A 22,178-nucleotide genomic window follows, 5' to 3' on the forward strand; every position below is an offset into this window, starting at 1 on the left:
TATAATAGTTGTTGTTATTTTATTTTGTTGTTCTTTTCTAGATGCTCTTAATTGTATGCTTTTGAGCTAGTTTTCTTTATATTCTTTTTAATTTCTAGGAAAATGAAGAAGTAGAATACTTTCAATTTCATTATTGATTATTTATTCAAATAGTTGATCAGGCATGTGACATATACAGTGAATAAATTACAAAAGGAAGTTTCTAGCAATACTGACCTACCTCAGGAAACAAGAAGAATTACAAATAGTAAATCTAAACTCACATTTAAAGGCACTAGAAATAGAAAATAATAAAACTGATAGTGAGAGAAGAGAATAAAAATTCAAGCAGAAGTTAACAGAATAGGCATCAAAAAAGTACTCCAAAGTGTCATTTCTTACTTATTTTGACAAAAGTCAGTAAGTCCTTGATGTTTGTCAGTTTTACTCATATTGAATTTACCCTTTTAGATCCATTTTGTTTCTTGATTCTTTTTCATAATTTTTCGTTATTTCTTTATACTGGATCCATGTTTCAAGATTTCTAACAACCATTCACCTGTTTTTGTCAGCTTGTTTCATATTCACAGTTTGTTAAAAAAAAATCTAAGTTTCTATCATAGGATACTAATTCAGTTCTTCAAGATCTCTAAATCTGATTTTAATATTTCTCTGAAGGTGTTAATAATCTTTCAGTATTTTCTCCCACATAATCCTTTTATGTATTTTATTCATTTTTTTCTTTTATTTCAGTGTGTTATATTATCTCATGTTTCATCATTATCTCCTCTTTGACACTTTTCAGCATTCTAAAGGTTAGTAATTTTAATAGGCTTCTCTTGTTGCACTTCCCTCTAGTTCTTGTGGCACTATATAGTCATGTGAAAATAAATCTGGGTGGCTAACAATTATTTCAAGTAAAGTTCATTATAGATGTTGTTAAGAAGCAGAGTGGTTAAGAAGCGGAGTAGTGTCCCAGAACCTCACCTCCCCAGAGCCCTACCCCACTAGGGAAAGGAGTATGGATGCACTTGTCAACACCCATGTTCAGTGGTGAAGCAGTTACAGAAACCAGAACTGCACCTTGTGCACCCCTTAATGATCCTGAATCCATACTCCCAGAGGGATGAAGAACAGGGAACTTCCAATGGAGGGGATGGGATATGGAACTCTCTGCTGGAAGGAATTGCATGGAATTGTATGCCTGTTATCCTGCAATCTTGTTAATCATTATTAAATCACTAACAAAATGAAATAAAATAAGAAGCAGAGATGATTGTAGCAAGGCTAAGAAGAGCTCCATTAGCCTCCAATAACTTTTAGGAATTTAAATGTGAGTGCAAGAAAACTTTAAGATTAGGGTGGGGTAGAGAGCATAATGGTTATGCAAAAAGACTCTCATGCCTGAGGCTCCAAAGTTCCAGGTTCAATTCCTAGCACCGCCATAAGCCAGAGCTGAGCAGTGCTCTAGTAAAGAAGAGGAGGAGGAGGAGGAGGAGGAGGAGGAGGAAGAGGAGGAGGAAGAGGAGGAGGAGGAGGAAGAGAAGAAAACTTTAAGGTTGTATTAGAGGAAAAATAGAAGATAGTAAGAGAGATATGTGAGTTATAGAATATTCTGAAACCATAAGAAATATTAGGCAGTTTCATGGTTTGGGTGCATCTAGTTGAGCACATGTTACAATATGCAAGGACCCATGTTCAAGCTCCTGGCCCCCACCTGCAGGAAGAAAGCTTTGCAAGTGGTGAAGCAGTGCTGCAGGTGTCTCTCTGACTCTCTCTCTCTAACTCCCCCTTCCCTCTCGATTTCTAGATTTCTAGCTGTCTTTATTCAATAATTTTTTTTTAGAAAGTAAGCTGTGTTTATATCCTAGAGGCATTGTCATTATTCTATTTAATTATTTCAGTAATGGCACCATCAACAACAGTGGTATACCTTTATCCCATTCTCTGTGTTATCCCATATAAATCTATACAATGAAGTGTCTGTCTTATATTGAAATAGTCATGTTAGTTTCTGGTTATTTCTGTTTTTTTTCTCTTTATATTGTGCTTAGAGGGACACTCCCAACCTCAATATAAAGAATAATGACAGCTGACATTTGATTTCACCTCTTCTATTGACTCAGGTTTTCATTGTTATATGAACATGGTCATAGTCAGGCTTAATCTATTTTCCTCAGATGGCTCACAATCACTACAATCTGCTTTACTTGTGAACTGTACTTCATATATGGTATGTGTTGTATATTAATATTGTTAGTAAACGATCCCTTAGTGAAGACTAGGGGAGACAAAGACAAGGCTGAGGAGAGGGTCTTTGAATTTTTTTTTTTCCTAAGATAGTTGTTCTTACATACCGCAATTCTAAGGTCACAGTGCTTAAAATAAACCCATTCTTCTATATTACATATATCTTTTAATGTCATTCATGCGATATCTCTAATCAGAAGCCTAAGTCAGGTTTATACAAATGTGCTCTGAACATTCAGCTTTCACCTCTACTGATTCAAGGACTCTGTCATTATCCCATTTTCCAGGATGAGGTGATTTTAATTACTGCACATCCTGTTGTTAAATTTCACATGAGAAGCTTGAAACTAATAGAGGAATGACCCTGCTTGTTCTTGAGGGTGAAATAATCTGAGTCGGGTGACAGAATTTCAGTTTAAGAAATGATAAAAGTAGGTTTCACAAAATCAAACATATTTTAAATGAGGTTTGGCTACAGTATTCCTATCTGCAAAAAAAAAGCCCATGGTGTCCTTTCAAAGCCCATAATAATATATAATTTGTGTTGGATTGCATCGTGCCCTTAAAGGTCACAAAATGGGTTAATTTGTCAGTCAAGATATCAGGTAAGTATATACTATGTATCAAATAGCTGATGATTTTTAATTCTATTTTCCAAGGTAGTGAGGCATTTACAATATTCAAATGTGCATTCAGCATCAATTTTATTTTTAATTTGTTTTAATTTTATTTGTGACTTAATAATGATTTACCAAACTATAAAATAGCAGGATTATAATTCTGTACCATTCCCATCACCAGAGTTCTATATCCATGCCCTCTTCATTGGAAGCTATAGTACTTCTCCTAAGGGCACATATATGGGTTGACTATTACATATATATATATACATATATTTGTGTGTGTACCTTTTCCTATGGTCCCATTTTCTCTTCCTTTCCAAGTCACACTACTTACACTTGTTACTACTTCTGAATGACCTTCCTTCTTTTTTTTTTTTTTTCTCTTCTATCTCCAGGGTCCTGATGGAGTTAGAGTTCAGAGCTCTCTGGTTAACTTCTCCCAGTCATTTCCCCCCTCCAACCAACCACCCGCTGGTCAACTTTAAACACAGCTTTTACTACGCCTCTTTAGGAAAACAAATTTTAAATATCATGACTGTACCTGTGTGTGTATCTTAGAGATAAGTATATAGACATTACACATAGAAAGCTAAAGTTTGCTGAAATTTAATGGACTTTAAATACATGATTAGTGGCTTAACTGGTCATATTTAACAGTTTTGGTGAAGATTAGACCTGGAATAAATCCTTCTCTCCATTGTTACTGGTCATCTCTATCAGGAACAACACAACAGACCCTGCTGTGGGCCACCATAGGACCTTATCCTCAACATGGATCAATAACGGTAGAGAGTGTTCCATCCTCCAAAGGAAGGCTGGACAACATATTCTACCTTCCACCTGAGGAAGATGGGTCCTGAAATTGGGGCAGCTTGGAATGTTGTTAGCCATGAACACAGAGTCTGAGTTCAGATCTAAAGGTATGCAGAGGTCACATAGGCTCCTAAGCTGAATATGGGCCCCAGATCAAATTGATGGGGTTTATAGTCAACAACATTTATATACCATTTCCATATTTGGGAGCTACTCTCTTCCCTGATCCAGCTTCCTGGTCCTTTTTCCAGACATGATATCATCTCATCTCCCCAGATAATAACTTGGGTCCACCTGCATATCAGATGTCAGGCTCAGAAAAGACAAACAAATACTAGTGTAGGCATGGGCCCTTTGGAATATAAATAAAATAGGCCTACTAAGTATCTACAAAACAGAGACCCCCCCCTCTCCACCCAGATCTTCACCTGCACTATTCCAGCCTTTAAGTTCATGATTAGTCAACAATTTGTTTGTCTCTGTATGTTAACTCTTCTTTCACCCACCAGTTTCCAGATGCTACCGTGATGCCAACCTGACTTTCCTGGGCAGATGATCCCACCAATGTGTCCTGGAGTCCCACTTCCCCAGAGCCCTGTCCCACCAGGGAGAGAGACAGGCTGGGAGTATGAATCAATCTATCAACGTCCATGTTTGTTAGGCAGTATGCCAGCTTCCCCCTACTTAACTCTGCAGTCTATTTACATAACCACTAGAACTGCCCTGCCAGCAGGGCATTGGTTTAATCCTCACTGGTTCATACTCCCTTTTTGCTCCACCCCCTCTCCTAGACACACCCTGATTTCCACCACTCTCTTTTCGCTCCAACCTCTCTATGTCACATCCTGTTTCCACCCTACTTGGCGAGTATATATACAGCTGCTTTTCTTTTTAAACACACTTGGGACTGCCTTCTGGCTCCGAGAGTCCCAGAGTCTGTCTCCTGCGACGCTAGCTCGGCACGAGTTCCTGATCCCTCTCCCACCAGCAGCCTAGGTTGTCTCTAGTGGAGTTCTCTCCAACCTAGAGAGCACTTGCTAAGGAAGAAGCACCCTCAGGCTATCCCGGCACATGTTCAGCGGGGAAGCAATTCCAGAAGCCAGACCTTTCACCTTCTGCATGTCATAATGACCCTGTGTCCATACTCCCAGAAGGATAAAGAATAGAGAAGCTGTCAGGGGAGGGATGGGATACGGAGATCTGGTGTTGGGAATTGTGTGGAGTTGTATCCCTATTATCCTATGTTTTTTGTCAATATTTCCTTTTTGTAAATAAAAATCATATTAAAAAATTCTCTCTTGCAGTGTATAGGTGAGGAAAGCTGTGCTTTTAACTGTTGAACAAGCAAGATGCAAGCTGTTTAAAGAAGTGCACATTATATTCAAGCATGCCTTGGTATTCCCTTGCTCTCAGAGCTGCTTTTGAGTGCAAAAAGTGGTGGGTTTTGCTAACTCCGTTTTGCTGCTCAGAGAAAGCTGAAAAATCAATAGCTGCAGGTTGATGAAACTTAAATCCATTTGATTCCTTTCCATCGCTGCCATTATGCAGACAGTGAAGTGTGATGTATTTAGTTCATGCAGTACTTATTACTCTCAAGCACAGCTCTCATCAGGGAAAAATTAGACCAGATGAGAAGTCATCAAGAAATTCTGGAGAGATTGCAATGATCTTCCTTTTGACTTACTCTTTTTTCTTTGTCTTTGGCTCTCTCTGACTTCTGCAAAAAAGGAGAAAGTTAACCAAGAGCAAAGCTCTGGGAAAGGGCTGTAAATATTTTATGTGATTATTTTTATTGTTATTATCTAATAAAACAGTAGTCACAACCATAGAGAAAAACAAAAGGATAAATGCCAAATTAAGGATGTTTTGCTCAAGTCATTACTTTGGAATAACTGAATAAGTATCAAAGTGATTAACCTGTTTTGGAGATTTTCATATTTTTTTTACTGAGTAGACTATCTGACAGATGATATCAAGTAGCTGTACAATTGAGAGAACCAGAACATGGATTTTGGCAATGAATTGCCCTCGTTCAAATCCTATTTCTGTTCATTACTAGCTGCCTGATTAATGTTGGACACAATAGCCTCCCTCGTCATCAATTTTATCATCTGCATAAGGGATCACAATAGCATCAACCTCAAAATTTTGGTGAGCATGTTCAGCTATGATGGATTGGCAGAAACCAGATGAATTGCAATCAGTGAGCACAGGTCATTTTTAGTCACTTTACTGGAGAAAGCTTGACTTACAAAACAGCTGTCTTAGGCGTGCAAGCTTGCAATTCTTTAAATCTCAGTACACCACACCGTCCACCAGCTGCTCCTTTCCAGCCACTGGAAGCTCTACCAGCTCCCTCCCACCTCCCTCCTCTTCTGTCCTTGAGTCTGTGACACTATACTAGATTGAAGTTTTACTTTGTATTTCCCATGTAGTTTCTTTTTGTTCCCCTTGCCCGATGAGGGAGCTAATGTATTATAGTACACTTGTTGACACATGGTTATATCTATTTTCCTATGGTAGGTGTCTGTAAAACACTCTCACAGGGGCTGGGGCCTGGGGCCTGGGGGCGGTGCACCCAGTTAAGCACACATAGTACTACTTCTAAGAACCTTAGCAAAGATAATGGGTTCGAGCCCCAGACTTCCTGTCTATAGGGGGTTATGCTTCACAAGCAGCAAAGAAGTGGGTCTACAGGTCTCTCTCTCTCTCTCTCTCTCTCTCTCTCTCTCTCTCTCTCTATATATATATATATATATATATATATATATATATCATTTACTTATTTTCCCTTTTGTTGCCATTGTTGTTTTTTATTGTTGTAGTTATTATTGTTGTTGTTATTGATGTCATTGTTATTGGATAGGACAGAGATAAATGGAGAGAGGAGGGGAAGACAGAGAGGGGGAGAGAAAGGTAGACACCTGCAGACCTGTTTCACCGCCTGTGAAACAACTCTCCTGTAGGTGGGGAGCCAGGGTTGAACAGGGATCCTTATGCTGGTCCTTGTGCTTCACGCCATGTGCGCTTAACCCACTACTCTACTGCCCGACTCCCTTCTCTCTTCCTCTTTACCTCCCTCTCCCCTCTCAATTACTCTCTGTCTTATCCAGTAAAATGGAAAAAAATGACTATTATTTACCACAATTTGTTATATTTATACACATATAAGTCAGAACAGCTTGTAATGTTTTCTTTCTGTGTATTGTCTACAAATAAATAATTTAAACTGGATTTTCTTCCTCTGGTAGTTCATTACATCCAAACCACTACTGGCTTTTAACTATATAATACCACAATATCTAAAATTTTAGGAACCATTCTTCATCATAAATGAGTTAGGGAAAAGCAGAGAAAGGCCCAGTACATACAAAAGTAGTTTAAAAAAAACATGGAGGAATTAGATAAGGGCAACCAAATGTGTTACTATTTGAATAATATAGTTATAAAGATATTAAATTTAGTAGGATTAGATACATAAGAGACTTGTTAAACTAATGCACAAATTGACTTTAGTTACCTCTTACAGTGCACTGTTACTGGAAATAATCTTACTTTATTGCAAATCTCACTGGCTTGTATTCATTAGAGTCTTCTATTACATTTTGAAAAGCCAGAAATGCAATTTATATCAATTTGATTTCCATATTTCTTAGTGAATTTGACTGAATATGAAAAATTATTTCAGGGAGTCGGGCGGTAGCGCAGCCGGTTAAGCACACATGTGAAAGCGCAAGGACCAGCATAAGGATCCAGGTTCAAGCCCGGAATCCCCACCTGCAGGGGCGTCACTTCACAAGTGGTGAAGCAGGTCTGCAGGTGTCTTTCTCTTCCCCCTCTCTGTCTTCCCCTCCTCTCTTCATTTCTCTCTGTTCTATCCGACAAGATCAATAACAACAATATCTACAACAATAAAAAAACAAGGGCAACAAAAGGGAATAAATAAACATTAAAAAACAAGATTAATAAATTGCAACCAACAGGATTTTTTAAATTTTTATTTATATTGTTTTTCCCTATTTGTTGCCCTTGTTGTTTTCTATTGTTGTCATAGTTATTATTGTTGTTGATGTCGTTGTTAGATAGGACAGAGAGAAATGGAGAAAGGAGGGGAAGACAGTGGGGAGAAAGAGACACCTGCAGATCTGCTTCACTGCCTGTGAAGCGACTCAGCTGCAAGTGGGGAGCGGGGTGGGGGGGCTCCAACCAGGATCCTTACAATGGTCCTTGCGCTTTGCACCACTTGTGCTTAATCTGCTGTACTACTGCTGACTCCCAGCCAACAGGATTTTAAACTCCTTGAAGAAAATAAAATTTTAGCCTCTAGAATAAATTCATTATAGTCAAAGCAAATCATTCTATAATCATTCTATAATCTGTAAAAAATGGCGACTAATCCCTAGCACTGCAAAAACGGTATCATCTGTTTTCCATCTACACCATGCCTCGGCCTCGCGTGAGCTTGATGTGCAGCTTGACGATAGGAGAATCCGGCATGAAGCCCAGCCAGTCTATCTTGGCGTTACTCTCGATCGCACTCTGTCATTTCACGAACATCTCATAAAAACTGCAGCAAAGGTGGGCGCGAGGAATCACATCATTGCAAGACTGGCCAGCTCCTCATGGGGCGCGAGCGCTTCCACATTACGATCATCATCTCTGGTATTATGCTATTCCACTGCAGAATACTGTGCCCCAGTATGGTTCCGTAGCCCCCATGTCCAATTGGTCGATTCCAAATTATATTCCTCCATGAGGATAATTTCTGGAACCATCCGTTCCACCCCGGTTCCATGGCTGCCAGTTCTTAGCAACATCGCCCCGCCAGATATTCGTCGGGATGCGGCATCATCTAAGTTCATTTCCCACGTCTACGCTCGACTGGACCTGCCAATATACGCGGATATCTTCGCCCACCCTGTCCAACGCTTGACGTCTCGTCACCCAATCTGGTCCCCTACGCCTACACTGAACTTCTCTGTTCCAGTCTCTTGGAAACAGAGCTGGCAGTCAGCTGAGGTAAAGAACAAACACCTCATCACAGAACCCTGCAAGCATCAACCCGGCTTTGACCTAGCACGTTATGATTGGGCCCTCCTCAATCGCTATGGAACAGGCCATGGCCGGTGCGCCGCTATGTTCCATCGCTGGGGAGCCAGAGACGACCCGAACTGCCCCTGCGGCTCCAGACAGACTATGACCCACATAGTCAACGACTGCCACCTCTCCAGATTCAAAGGAGGTCTCGAAACTTTACATCAGGCTCAACCTGACGCTGTTGACTGGCTACGGAAGAAGGGCAAACGCTAGAAGAAGAATTCTATAATCAAGTTTGATTAAATATCCCTTGGTTTAGACATGTCTTTATATGAAAATGTACAGACTATTGGATTCTAAATGCAGAAATGAACCAGAAAATCACCAGGAATGAAAAAGTACTCTTTTCCCTTTACTGAATCCACTAGGAAGCTGTATATGTGCTCATATTAACAAAGAAAGAAAACTTTTTTTTTTTTTTGCCTCCAGGGTTATTGCTGGGGCTCAGTGCCTGTACCCCGAATCCATTGCTCCTGGAGGCTAGTGTTTTTTTCTTCTTCCCCTTTTGTTGTTGTTTGATAGGACAGAGAAAAATTGAGAGAGGAGGGGAAGACAGAGAGGGGGAGAGAAAGCCAGAAGCCTGCAGACCTGCTTCACCGCTTGTGAAGCGACCCCTCTGCAGGTGGGGAGCCTGGGCTCGAACTGGTCTCCTTACACTGGTCCTTGTGCTTCAAGCCATGTGCCCGCTTAACCTGTTGCGCTACCACCAGACCTCCAGAAAGAATACTCTAACATTACTTCACCCTTTACTGATGACTGTCAACTGTTAGCCTCGTATTTTAATTTTTACTGGGAGTTCTTCCCTCCAATACTAAATTGTTTCTCTTGTTTACTTCCTGTTGTTCAGTCTTCGATAGGTATTTTAACTTAAAAACAGAATACAGCAATTGATATTCATATCAATCCATATATTGCTGCTTGTTTTATGAAAAGGCCCATCAATACATTCCAATTGTAGGCCCTACCATTGCCTTACTGTTTTAATTATTCTGCTGAACTAAGTCCTCTGGTTTATTACATACAAAGTGTGGTCCATGATAATCAAATATCACTTAATGCTTATTATTGCACAGACTTAATCTTATTTATTTGAAAAAAATCTGCATTTACCTTCTGTGGAGTGAATGTTTAATCATGATTTATAATAGTAGCATGAAATATATATTTTAATTTACCATTTTTTCTTCAATTAACTGTAAGTTTAATTTGGTTAAATATAACTGAATGTGGTGCAAAGCACAAGGACCAGAGTAAGGATCCTGGTTCGAGCCCCCAGCTCCCCATCTGCAGGGGAGTCACTTCACAGGTGGTGAAGCATGTCTGCAGGGGTCTTTCTCTCCCCTGCTCTGTGTTCCCCTCCTCTTTCAATTTCTCTCTGTTCTATCCAACAATGACGACATCAATAATAACTACAACAACAAAACAACAAGGGCAACAAAAGGGAATCAATAAATAAATATTTAAAAAGATGAATAAAATAACTGAATGGTCTTATTTAAATTTTCACCCTGCTCTGCAGCTCAGATTAGTTATTAAAATACAGTTTCTGTAAGATTAGGAATCTTTATAAAATTTATTTATTTATTATTGGAGTAGAGACAGAGTGAAATTGAGAGGAATGGAGGGGTAGAGAGGGAAAGATACAGAAAGATACTTGCAGACCTGTTTCACCACTTGTAAAACTTTCCACCTGTAGGTGGAGACCGGAGGCTTGAAGCCAGGTCCTTGCTCATTGTAATGTGTGCATTTATATACATGTTCCACTCCCTGGTCCGTAGAGGTTAGGAATCTTTTATTTTAATATTTATTTACTTATTGGCATTCCTAGGTGGGCATCAACCACCAAGATTAGGAATCTTTTAAACAGTCTAATGTAATAAGTAAAATAGTGACTCTTATTGCTCACTGTGGAATATTCAGGGAAAATGGCTTATTGCTTGTTAATTAAGGACAAATAACTTACCGTGCTCAGGAATTTTGGCAAATTATTGAATAAGACCTTTAGGGTCACACTTAAACGTCATCTGACTGCACTGAAGAAATTGTATTTCTTCTTCCATGCCATTCACTTATGTGAATTCCATGCATTAGTTCATGTGTGCTTCTCCAGGTCTAGTTTTTGAAGTCACTATGTAGCCTGTAAAGACTGGAACCACACCCCACCTCACTAAGCAATGTCTGGATCTTAGAGTTCCATAAACTCACCAACATTCAAATCTATACCTATAGGTCATTCTCAGTCTTAGTGAGCAAGCTTCTGTATAGCCCCTTAAGTACTTCCTTCTCCATAACCTTATCCCCCAGAGCAGCAGTTAGAGCTACAGTAGCCTAAGAACAGTTATTCATGAACTGCTCTGTCAGCACCAGGCAGGAAGCCCATTCCCTTTCACACAGAACTGCTTTTAATGCTTCTAATGTTTCCCTCCCACTATTTGACATCACACTTATATGATGAAGGGAGATGTAGCTTTTTTAGTGGGTCACATGCTCTGAGATCTTGGGGGATGATGTGAAAAGGTGCTTCTGTGACAACAACAGTTTTGTGAATTGATGTTTCCCCAGGAAAAAGAAATCCATAAGATTATCTTTACATAATGTCAATAGCTTTATCATGATCACAAAGGAAAACAAAATGGAACCCAAATTTCCACACAGGTTACCTGTGACTATATATATAGTAAAGAAACATCACATTGTTTTGGTAGAGGTAGGAATTATCTCCTCAGGTTCACATACTTTCAGATGTTAATCATCTCTTTTTTCTTTCTTTTTCATATATATATATATATATATATATATATATATATATATATATATTCATTCATTGGACAGAGACAGAGATAAATTGAGAGGAGAGGAGGAGATAGAAAGGGAGAGAGACAGAGACCCCTTTAGTCCTGTTTCATCATTTATGACGCTTCCCCCTTGCAGGTGGGGAGCAGGGTCTTTAACATAAATTCTTTTTTTTTTTTTTTTTGCCTTCAGGGTTACTACTGGGGCTCAGTGCCTGCACTACAAATCCACTGTTCCTGGAGGCTATTTTTCCCATTTTGTTGCCCTTGTTGTGGTTGCTGTTATTCTTTTTATAGCTGTTGTTCTTGTTGGATATGACCTAGAGAAATTGAGAGGGGGGAAGACAGAGAGGAAAAGAAAAAGATATAGACACCTGCAAACCTGCTTCACCACTTGCGAAGTGACCCCCCTGCAGGTGGGAAGCTGGGGGCTCGAACCGGGATCCTTAAGCCAGTGCTTGCACTTTGCACCATGTGCACTTAACGTGCTGCGCTACGCCCAGCCCCATGAACCTAAATTCTTATGCACTGTAATCCATGAGATTAACCAGGAACGCCACCTCCAAGCTAAAGTCTTTATCCTTAATTTACAAATGGCTTCAAGCAACCCTATTAAATATACAATCTTCTGTTTGACCTATGTACTTGACAGCAGCTTGATTTACTGACTCCTCTAATTCCTCACATTATTAATTCCTTGTGACTGAATCTAAGGACACATTTTCTATTTTGATCGTTTGATCTTTGTCTTGGGTGATCATGTTGAGTACACACACTGCACAATGACATTCTGCCCCAGGATGTCTGGAATCTTTTCACAGCTAATTTTTCTCCTCTATCTATCTATCTATTTATCTATCTATCTATCTATCTATCTATCTATCTATCATCTATTTTCCTTTCTTTCTTCCTTCTTCCTTCCATTCTCTCTCTCTCTCTCCCCTTCCTTCCTTTCTTTCTTTCCCTTTCTTTCTTTCCCTTTCTTTCTTTCTTTCTTTTTTCTTCCTTCCTTCCTTTCTATCTTTCTCTCTTCCTTCCTCTCTTCCTTCTTCTCTTTCTTTCTTTCTTTCTTTCTTTCTCTCTCTAGCTCTTTCTCCTCTATCTATCTATCTATCTATCTATCTATCTATCTATCTATCTCTCACTTTCTTTATTCTAGAGCATACACTACCATAGTGCCATTTTACCCTAGGCTGTGTTGACAATTAAGTCCATCACGAAATCTTTCTTTTGGGGCTGCACTTTCCCTTCTTGTTTTATTTATTCCTTTATGTCTTGTATCCTGGAAACTTCCCTGGCTCAAGTAATGTCACTGAATACTAAGAAGTGCTTTTGGTTTTTTTTTTTTTTTGCAAAGTGAGAGCCTTGTACATGTATGGCTTCACTGCTCTAGGGCTTAGATAAAGAAACGTTCACTTAGATAAAGAAACACAGGAAGAGGGAGAGAGAAAGATATGACAGTATTGAATATTTCCCAGTTCCATGACTCTACAACCGGGCCACATACATGACAAGAGGGATGCAGAGGTCACATTGATATCATCTGGGGCCTGTGTTCAGCGTAGGAGCCTATGTGACCTCTGCATCCCTCCTAAGCTGAACATGGGCCCCAGATGATATCAAATCGTTAGGGTTTACAGCCAACAATATTTATGATCCCTTCCAATATTAGGGAGTTTCTCTCTTCCCTGATCCAGCTTTATGGACCTCTTTACAGCCATGACATCATCTCCCTAGACAATAACTTGGATCCACATTCATATCAGATTTCAGGCTCAGGGGAAAAAGAAAAAGAAAAAATATATATAGCCACAGACCCTTTGTAATATAACTAAAATATGCCTACTAGCTAACTACAAAATGGAGGACCCTCCCCCCCCAACTCTTCATCTGCACTACTCCAGCCTTCAGGTCCATGATTGGTCAACAATTTGTTTGGCTTTGTATGTTAACTCTCTTTTCAGCCACCAGGTTCCAGATGCTAGCAGGATGCCGACCAGACTTCCCTGGACAGACAACCCCACCAATGTGTCCTGGGGCTCCACTTCCCCAGAGCCCTTCCCCACTAGGGAAAGCTAGAGACAAGCTGGGAGTATGGATTGACATGACAAAGCCCATGCTCATCTGGGAAGCAATTACAGAAGCCAGACCTTCCACCTTCTGCATCCCACAATGATCTTGGGTTCATACTTCCAGAGGGTTAAAGAATAGTAATGCTATCAGGGGAAGAGATGGGACACAGAGTTCTGGTGGTGGGGATTGTCCTATGGTTTAGTCAGTGTTTCATTTTTATAAATAAAAATTTTTAAAAAAAGAAACATGCCTTAACAAAGAGCTAGCCCTCAGCTCCTAAATACCAGAGGTTTTTGTTGTTGTTGTTGGTGGTGGTGGTGTTTGTTTGTTTTTATAGCTTTACCTGCTCTCTGCAAAGTCTTGGAAGATTTTAGTGGATATGGACATAGTCCCTGAAAGTTGTTTTTCTTTGAGGGTTCTAGAGAGAGCCCATCAGGTAGTGGTTGAATCTAGTCATGGCACCTCATGGAAGTGTTATAATAGGGAAGAAATTCTCTCTCTCTCTCTTCCTCTGCTGCCCCCATCTGAATTAAAATAAAAAAAATTAGTCTGAGAGTGATGAAATTGTGTATGAGTGAGGTCCTGACTCTGCAAAAAAAATGAAATAATAAATGTATTTAATTATTTAATCTAAGATCTACTTTAAAAATATTACTTATGGGTGCTGGGCAGTAGTGCAGAGGGTTAAGCTCTCATGGCGCAAAGCACAAGGATCAGAATCAGAGTAAGGATCCTGGTTTGAGCCCCTGGCTCCCCATCTGTGGGGGGTGGGGTGGGGAGGTGGAGGAGGTTGTCGCTTCATGGGCAGTGAACAGGTATGCATATGTTTCTCTTTCTCTCCTCCTGTCTTTCCCTCTTCTCTTGATTTCTCTCTATCCTATCCAACAACAGCAACATCAATGGCAACAATAACAGTAATGACAACAACAAAGGCAACAAAGTGGGGGAAAAATGGCCTCCAGAAGTGGTGGAATGGTAGTATAGGCATTAATACCCAGCAATAACCTGGGAGGCAAAAAAAAAACCAAAAAACAAAAACACTTATACACACATAATTATCTAGGCAGGTACAATTAAATCTCTGTATTGCCATTCTTGAATCTAGACATTCCTGGACTTTGGGGATTGAACTCAAATAATACTCTATCCTCTCCAAGTAAACTTCCCTTTAGGCATTCATACAAGTATGTAAATACCATCTACTAGTCAAAAATGTTGTGCCGAACCTACAAGATTAAGTAGAATACCAATTTCCAAATGGGCTCCTTCCTCTAAGGAACAGGTTAAAATTTCCATAACCATTAGTGAAATACACAAAGGAATATGTTCATCTTTGTGGCGGCTAAGCCTCAGGCATCAGGGAATAGTAAAACTTGATTTTAAATGAAGCAGCATTCTCTCAGATCCTATTAATCCTCTAGAGCTAATGTATATCTTTAAAATATAAATCCCCACAGATCAAATATCAAGGTCCAACACAATGTTAATTTGCGTTCAAAGGAAAATAGCTTCGGATCTCACTTAATTTCTACTATGTGTTCACTACTGATTTAAATAGTGAAAGGAAAGTTTGACACTTATTCTTAATAGCCAATGTGTGCAAGTTAGAATTTAGCTCCTTTGGGAAGATGACTTAGAGTATCGATAATCTGCCTGAAGCAGAAATTCAAACAAATAAATACATTTTTCTTGTGAATGGACATAATGGAATGATCAGCGAAATACTTAGACAAACTGGTTTTGGATTGTGTGGGTATAACACCAGCAGACATGTGGAAGAATAACAGAAAGTAAAAAGTTTGAAAGTATGGAGTTCTAAAACTTGAGCTTCTGTGTTTTGTCTCTCATTCTCACTGGTATTTAAACTTGGAGAAAATGTTCTACTCTGGGCTTGTGCTTTCCCTCCTATAAATGCAGCTAATGGTAGCATGCCCTTCATGTAAACAATGTGCATAGTAGATGCTCAATAAAAAATATCAATATGATACAGCAAATCCTAACAAAGGGATTTTTCAAAGTTAACCCAGTTACCAAATAATGTGATTATAACAGTAGCTATCTATTGTCTTCTTGAACCCTAAGACAGCAGGAACCTCACATTTCTACTATAGAGCCTATATTTCCCCCATTCCTGGAACCTTAGGATGGGGCTCACTTTCCTGCATGCTTCTCTTAATTCATACCAAATAATATTGTATCCTCCTATCCCAACCTAATCAATGCAACTAGTTCCACCTCAGCATGCTTCACTTCAGACTGTGTCCAGAGACTTCAGGTGTGGAATGACAACCCTTCAGCTTCATTACTGGAATGAGATCTTTCCTTTCAAAGTATTCTTTAATTCCATTCCAGGCAGTTCACTTCCTCACAAAGTCCCAAAACCTTGATATAGACTAGGTCCCGTGAGATAGAGCATATGTTCACATATATCCATAAAATAGGACAAAATATATACCTGAAAGCAAAAGTACACAATAATCTGCAGTGAGTACCCCCCAACACTTCATCTTCACTATTCCAGCCTTTGGGTCCATGATCGGTCAACAATTTGTTTGGCTTTGTATGTTAACTCTCTTTTCAGCCACCAGGTTCCAGATGCCAGCATGATGCCGACCAGAATTCCCAACCCCACCAATGTGTCCTAGAGTTCAGCTTCCTCAGAGCCCTTCCCCACTAGGGAAAGCTAGAGACAAGCTGGGAGTATGGATAGACTAGTCAACGCCCATCTTCAAGCAGGAAAGCAATTACAGAAGCCAGACCTTCCATTTTCTGCATCCCACAGTGACCTTGGATCCATACTTCCAGAAGGTTAAAAAAAAGGGAAGCTATCAGGGGAGGGGAAGGGATACAGAGATCTGGTGGTGGGAACTGTGTGGAGTTGTACTCCTCTTATCCTATGGTTTTGTTAATGTATCCTTTTTTAAAAAATAAATTAAAAATTAAAAAAACATATCAATACGAAGGGAAGTAAAATGAGGGGGTGGGTGATGGCCAAACAGTGCTAAGCATAAAGACCAGTGCAAGGATTTGGGCTTGAGTCCCCCAGCTCCCTATCTTCAGGGGAGATACTTCATGAACAGTGAAGCAACTCTGTAGGTGTCTATCTTTCTCTCCTTCTCTATTCCCCCCTCCTTTCTCAATTCCTTTCCATCTTATCCAATAAGTTTTTAAAAAATTTAAAAAAGGCCACCAGGAGCAGTGGATTTGTAGTACTGGCACCAATCCCCTACAATAACCCTGGAAGAAAAATAAATGCATATGTCTAATGTTCAAACACTGATGGTTTATCTATTTTTCCTCATAAAGCCACTTTTATTAACTTTATGTTTTAATCCCTAAATCTTTCCAAATTTCCAATGATTTTTATATATTTCCTAAGAGTATTATAATATTATGTGAGATAAATGCATTGGATTTAATTTATCACAGTATTGAGTGGTAATGTATATGTTGTTATCAGATACTATAGAAGCCTAGAGCTGGGAGTTGAGCGTGAGGACCAAGCATAAGGATACTGGTTCAAGCCCCCTGCTCCCCACCTGCAAGGGGAGTGCTTCACAAGCAGTGAAGCAGGTCTGCAGGTGTCTATCTTTCTCTCCTCCTCTCTGTCTTCCCCTCCTCTCTCCATTTGTCTCTGTCCTATCCAACAATGACAACAACAACAACAATAATAATTACAACAAAAAAAAAAAAGAGGAAAAGAGAAAAAAAAAAGAAGCCTAGAGCTGGCTGCAAGGGAACCAAAAAGTTCATGACTTAGAAGTCAAGGATCTATTTAGATCAGGAAGAATATGATGACCTTGTGAAAATGGCCCAGCAAGGAAGTAGATCATCTGAGAGAGGAATGCAGGTCTTTTTGAGGCTTAAGTCTGTGTTTTTCCTGCTATGTGTTTCTGCTCTTCACAGCTCTTAAATTTCACTGCTTAAAAAAAACGCTGCTCATATTCTTTCTTTTATATGTATGCACTCTTTAGAAATGGGGTATGCTAGTAGCACTGGGAAATAAATTTGTCAGGCTAATTTATATGCAGATAACATTTTCCCTAGCTTTCTGATTCTAAATAATCTTTAGACTATTGAACAAATGATTAGGCATTTTTCACATCTCAGGATGTAAGACCAATATTGTTAAATCTTTAATCATGCCCAGAGGCAGTACATCAAAGGAATCAACTATCGTAATGATAATGACTTCAATTAACTAATTTTGTTACACAATAATGCATTTCATTAGAGTATTCTAAGAGCTTCCTAGGCATTACAAACCTAATATTCAATGCTCCTATTTGGTGTTTATTTCAGGGACTGAACAGAACAAATAGAAGGCACTGTCTCTACTACGAGATAACTTTTATTTCTTAGTCGAACAGACTACAGAATAATAAGTGTCAACAAAAGGAAACATTCGCACCCAAATTTTACTACTGAAGGTTAGTGCTCTGTCTGTGTTGGTTTTTCACGAAAGACAGAGGAAGAAGCAATGGGTACTGGTGGTTGAGTGCACGTTACAATGCAAAGGACCTGCATTCAAGCCCCTGGCTCCCCACCTGCAGGGGAAGGTGAAGCAGTGCTACAGGTGTCTCTCTGTTTTTCTCCCTTTCAATCACCTCTTCCCTCTCAATTTCTAGCTGTCTGTACAACAAATAAAGATAATTAAATCACACACACACACACACACACACACACACACGAAGAGGCAAGGAAAAAAAAAGTATTGTTTTGGAGACACTGTCAGAAAGCCAGATAATAACTCTTATCAATATTACAGTTGCTATAATCTCAAACGAAGGTAAGATGTTTTCCAGTTTTATAAAGCAGATGAAAGAAAGATAAGTGTATTCACAAGGAGGGATTGAGATGTTTTCTAACAGTCTGATCTGGGGCCTTGTGACTCTCTCTGACTCTCTCTCTCTCTCCTCTTTGAACTTTTATTTATTTTAAAAATATTTCTTTATTTATCCCCTTGTGCTGCCCTTGTTGTTTTATTGTTGTAGTTATTATTGTTGTTGTTATTGATGTCATTGTTGTTGGATAGGACAGAAAGAAATGGAGAGAGGAGGAGAAGACAGAGAGGGGGAGAGAAAGATAGACACCTGCAGACTGCCCTGCAGGTGGGGAGCTGGGGGCTTGAACCAGGATCCTTATGCTGATCCTTGCCCTTTGCACCACGTGTGCTTAACCTGCTGTGCTACTGCCCGACTCCCTTTTTATTTATTTATTATTGGATCGGACAGAAAGAAATTGAGAGGGGAGGGAGAGATAGAGAGGGAGAGAGGCAGAGAGACACCTGCAGCTCTGTTTCACCACTCTTCCTGCAGGTGGGGACCAGTGAACCTGTGTTCTTGTCCACTGCAATGTGTGCATTTGCCCACATGTGCCATGCCTGGCCCTGTGATATTCTCTTTCCTCAAATGAATTGTCTTAAACCTGGCCTCCATATTCCTTAACACAGAGTCTCCTTAATAATCCCCTCCCTAACAGCTGTTTGTCTTTGTGAGAAAAAGTATACTTCCTTCTAACAATAATATAATAGGTATTTCTTTTAAAAAGAGTTTCTGTCCATTCTTGGTACAAGGAATGGACAGAAAGAGTTAACAGGTGCTCACACATTTCTTTTTCATACCTCATCTTTCTTGCTGGCTAATAGGTTGTTTAACATGTGATAATTCAATGGAAATTCATCCGCATGTGGTCTTTGTCTTAAGGAAAAGAATCCTGCTCATCTCTCTCCCTGTAGGAATAGTAAAGATAAATGATTCTCACATTCATGTCCTGGTTACTAAGACCTTAAGAGTAACTCCTAAAAAGGGTGAAAATAGACCTTTATCCTGTCTAGTGAAGACAAGGCTGTGACCACCTGATGACAAGGATTTCTGCACTTATTTCTGAATGGTTCATTGACTTTTCCATAAATTGATAATGCCTGGTGTTTTCACAGCTTTGTCTGGAAAGCATTTATTTAAAGCATCGTTTGAATTCCTTTCTCTCAAATAAGTAAGTGAAGCAGAGTAACAGTGGTGTAGCCTAGAATTTTAACCAATTATATCTGCTATGATTTTATCTTGATTTCTTAATTTCAAGTTATGAATATAATCATCTGATCAAAAGCATGCACTGGTTATAACTTCTTTATACATTTTAGTCCTCAACTGGCAATACAGCCCTTGCTTCCTAGAGAATTTCAGGGTTGTTATTTTTACATTCATTTCTTTCTTTCTCTCCCTCTCTCCCTCTCTCCCTCCCTCCCTCCCTCCCTTCCTCCCTCCCTCCCTTCCTTCCTTCCTTCCTTCTTTCCTTCCTTCCTTCCTTCCTTCCTTCCTTCCTTCCTTCCTTCCTTCCTTCCATCTTCCCTTCTTTTTCTTTCTTTGTTTTTATTTTTCTTGGTGATTTAATAGTGGTTCACAAGACCAATTATTTAAAGAGATATGGCTCTACACTACACCCATAGCAAAGTCCAGTTTTGGGTACCAGGGTTCAACTTTAACATGTCCATCATTTTGGCATTTTGGCATCATTTTTACCTTTGCTTCCATTTCTCCTCATGCGGTGCTGCTGTTATCAGTGCCTTGATGAGGAGTAAGCATTGGGAACCAGCAATACAAAGCAGAAATTGATGCTGAATTCTAGGGCAGGATACTAACAGATATCTGGATAGGGAGTCGCATAGTGGGTTAAAGAGTGAAAGAACAAACTTTGCTAGTTGAATCATTCAGGAAAAGAAAATAAGAACATTAAAAACAAACAAACAGAAAACTAAAGCATTGCTCTGCTCTGGAATAGAATGGTGCCAGAAATGGAAGCTTGGACACCTTTAATGCAAGTCCTGTGTATTATCACTATCTCTCACCCTGGTCCTGAAGGAGATCTCACCACTTGAGGGTGCTTTTTCATATAGAGAGGCAGAAGAACTCCATTTTTAAACCAAGTCACAATGTTAAGTGTAAACCATCTGGTTTTATTAATCAGTTTTGTTACGTTACATATATATTTTAGGAATAAATCCATTTCGGGTTTTCAAAGCTTATATTTCATTTAGTTAACCATTACTTTTTCTTATCAATTTAGATAGTTGCTAATAATTATTTAAAACATTGACTTCTTTTCAGGCCAGGTTGTTTATACCATGACTTCCTATATAGCAATTACTTCCTATGTCTACCCTAACGCATACAGAAATATTAGGTCCCTCCACATTTATGGTATTTCCTGCTCTGTTTGTTGATATCTTTGTCCGCATGGCTTAGTTTGGACCAAATAATATGGAAATGTATGACTTTGTCTCTGTGGTTGAAACTTTAAATTTTTTTAATATTTATTTATCTCCCTTTTGTTGCCCTTGTTGTTTTATTGTTGTAGTTATTATTGTTGTTGATGCCATCAATGTTGGATAGGATAGAAAGAAATGAAAGAGGAGGGGAAGACAGAGTGGGAGAGAGAAAGATAGACACCTGCAGACCTGCAGGTGGGGAGCTGGGGGCTTGAACCTGGATCGTTCAGCCAGTCCTTGTGTTTGAGATTACATTTTTCATTATTAAAAAAAAATTGTTTATATTTATTTATATTTATTTTCCCTTTTGTTGCCCTTGTTGTTTTTTATTGTTGTTGTAATTATTATTGTTGATGTCATCATCGTTAGGACAGAGAGAAATAGAGAGAGGAAAGGAAGACAGAAAGAGAGAGAAAGACAGACACCTGCAGACCTGCTTCACCACCTGTGAAGGGACTCCCCGACAGGTGGGGGCTGGGACTCGAACCTGGATCCTTAAGCTGGTCCTTGCAGTTCAAGCTGTGTGCACTTAACCCGCGGTGCTACCGCCCGACTCCTCATAATTCTTCATTCTTTATGGCAATCTCTCTATAAACAGAATCTGGACAAGTGAAAAGTGCACTTAGCCATAAAGGATTTCACCAGAAGAGATTTCATTCTTCTTTTCCTTTTTTAATTTCTTTTTTTTTTTTTTTTTTGCCTCCAGGTTTGTTGCAGGGGCTCAGTGTCAGCACTGAATCCACCGCTCCTGGTGGCCAATTTTTCTATTTTACTGGATAGGACAGAGAGAAACTGAGAGAGAGGAGAGGGAGAGAGAAAGAAAGACAGGTACTGACCTGCTTTGGTGCTTATGAACTGGGCCGGGGCCTCGAGCTCAGATCCTGGTGCAGGTCATTGCGTTTAGTACTCTGTGTATTTAGCCAGGTGCGCCACTGCCCACCCCGACCCCACGATTTATTCTTTTTAAAAAAATATTTTATTTATTTATTTTCCCTTTTTTGTTGCCCTTGTTGTTTAACATTGTTGTGGTTATTGATGTTGTTCTTGCTGAATAAGACAGAGAGAAATGGAGAGGGAAGGGGAAGACAGAGAGGGTAGAGAAAGACAGACATCTGCAGACCTGCTTCACAGCTTGTGAAGCGACTCTCCTGTAGGTGGGGAGCCGGGGGCTCAAACTGGGATCCTTACTCCGGTCCTTGCGCTTTGTGCTATATGCGCTTAACCCGCTGCACCACAGCCCGACTCCCCCCCCCCATGTTTTATTCTTAAATAATCATTTAAAAT

The sequence above is a fragment of the Erinaceus europaeus genome, chromosome 2 (genome assembly GCF_950295315.1).
Source record: "Erinaceus europaeus chromosome 2, mEriEur2.1, whole genome shotgun sequence".
NCBI lineage: Eukaryota > Metazoa > Chordata > Mammalia > Eulipotyphla > Erinaceidae > Erinaceus > Erinaceus europaeus.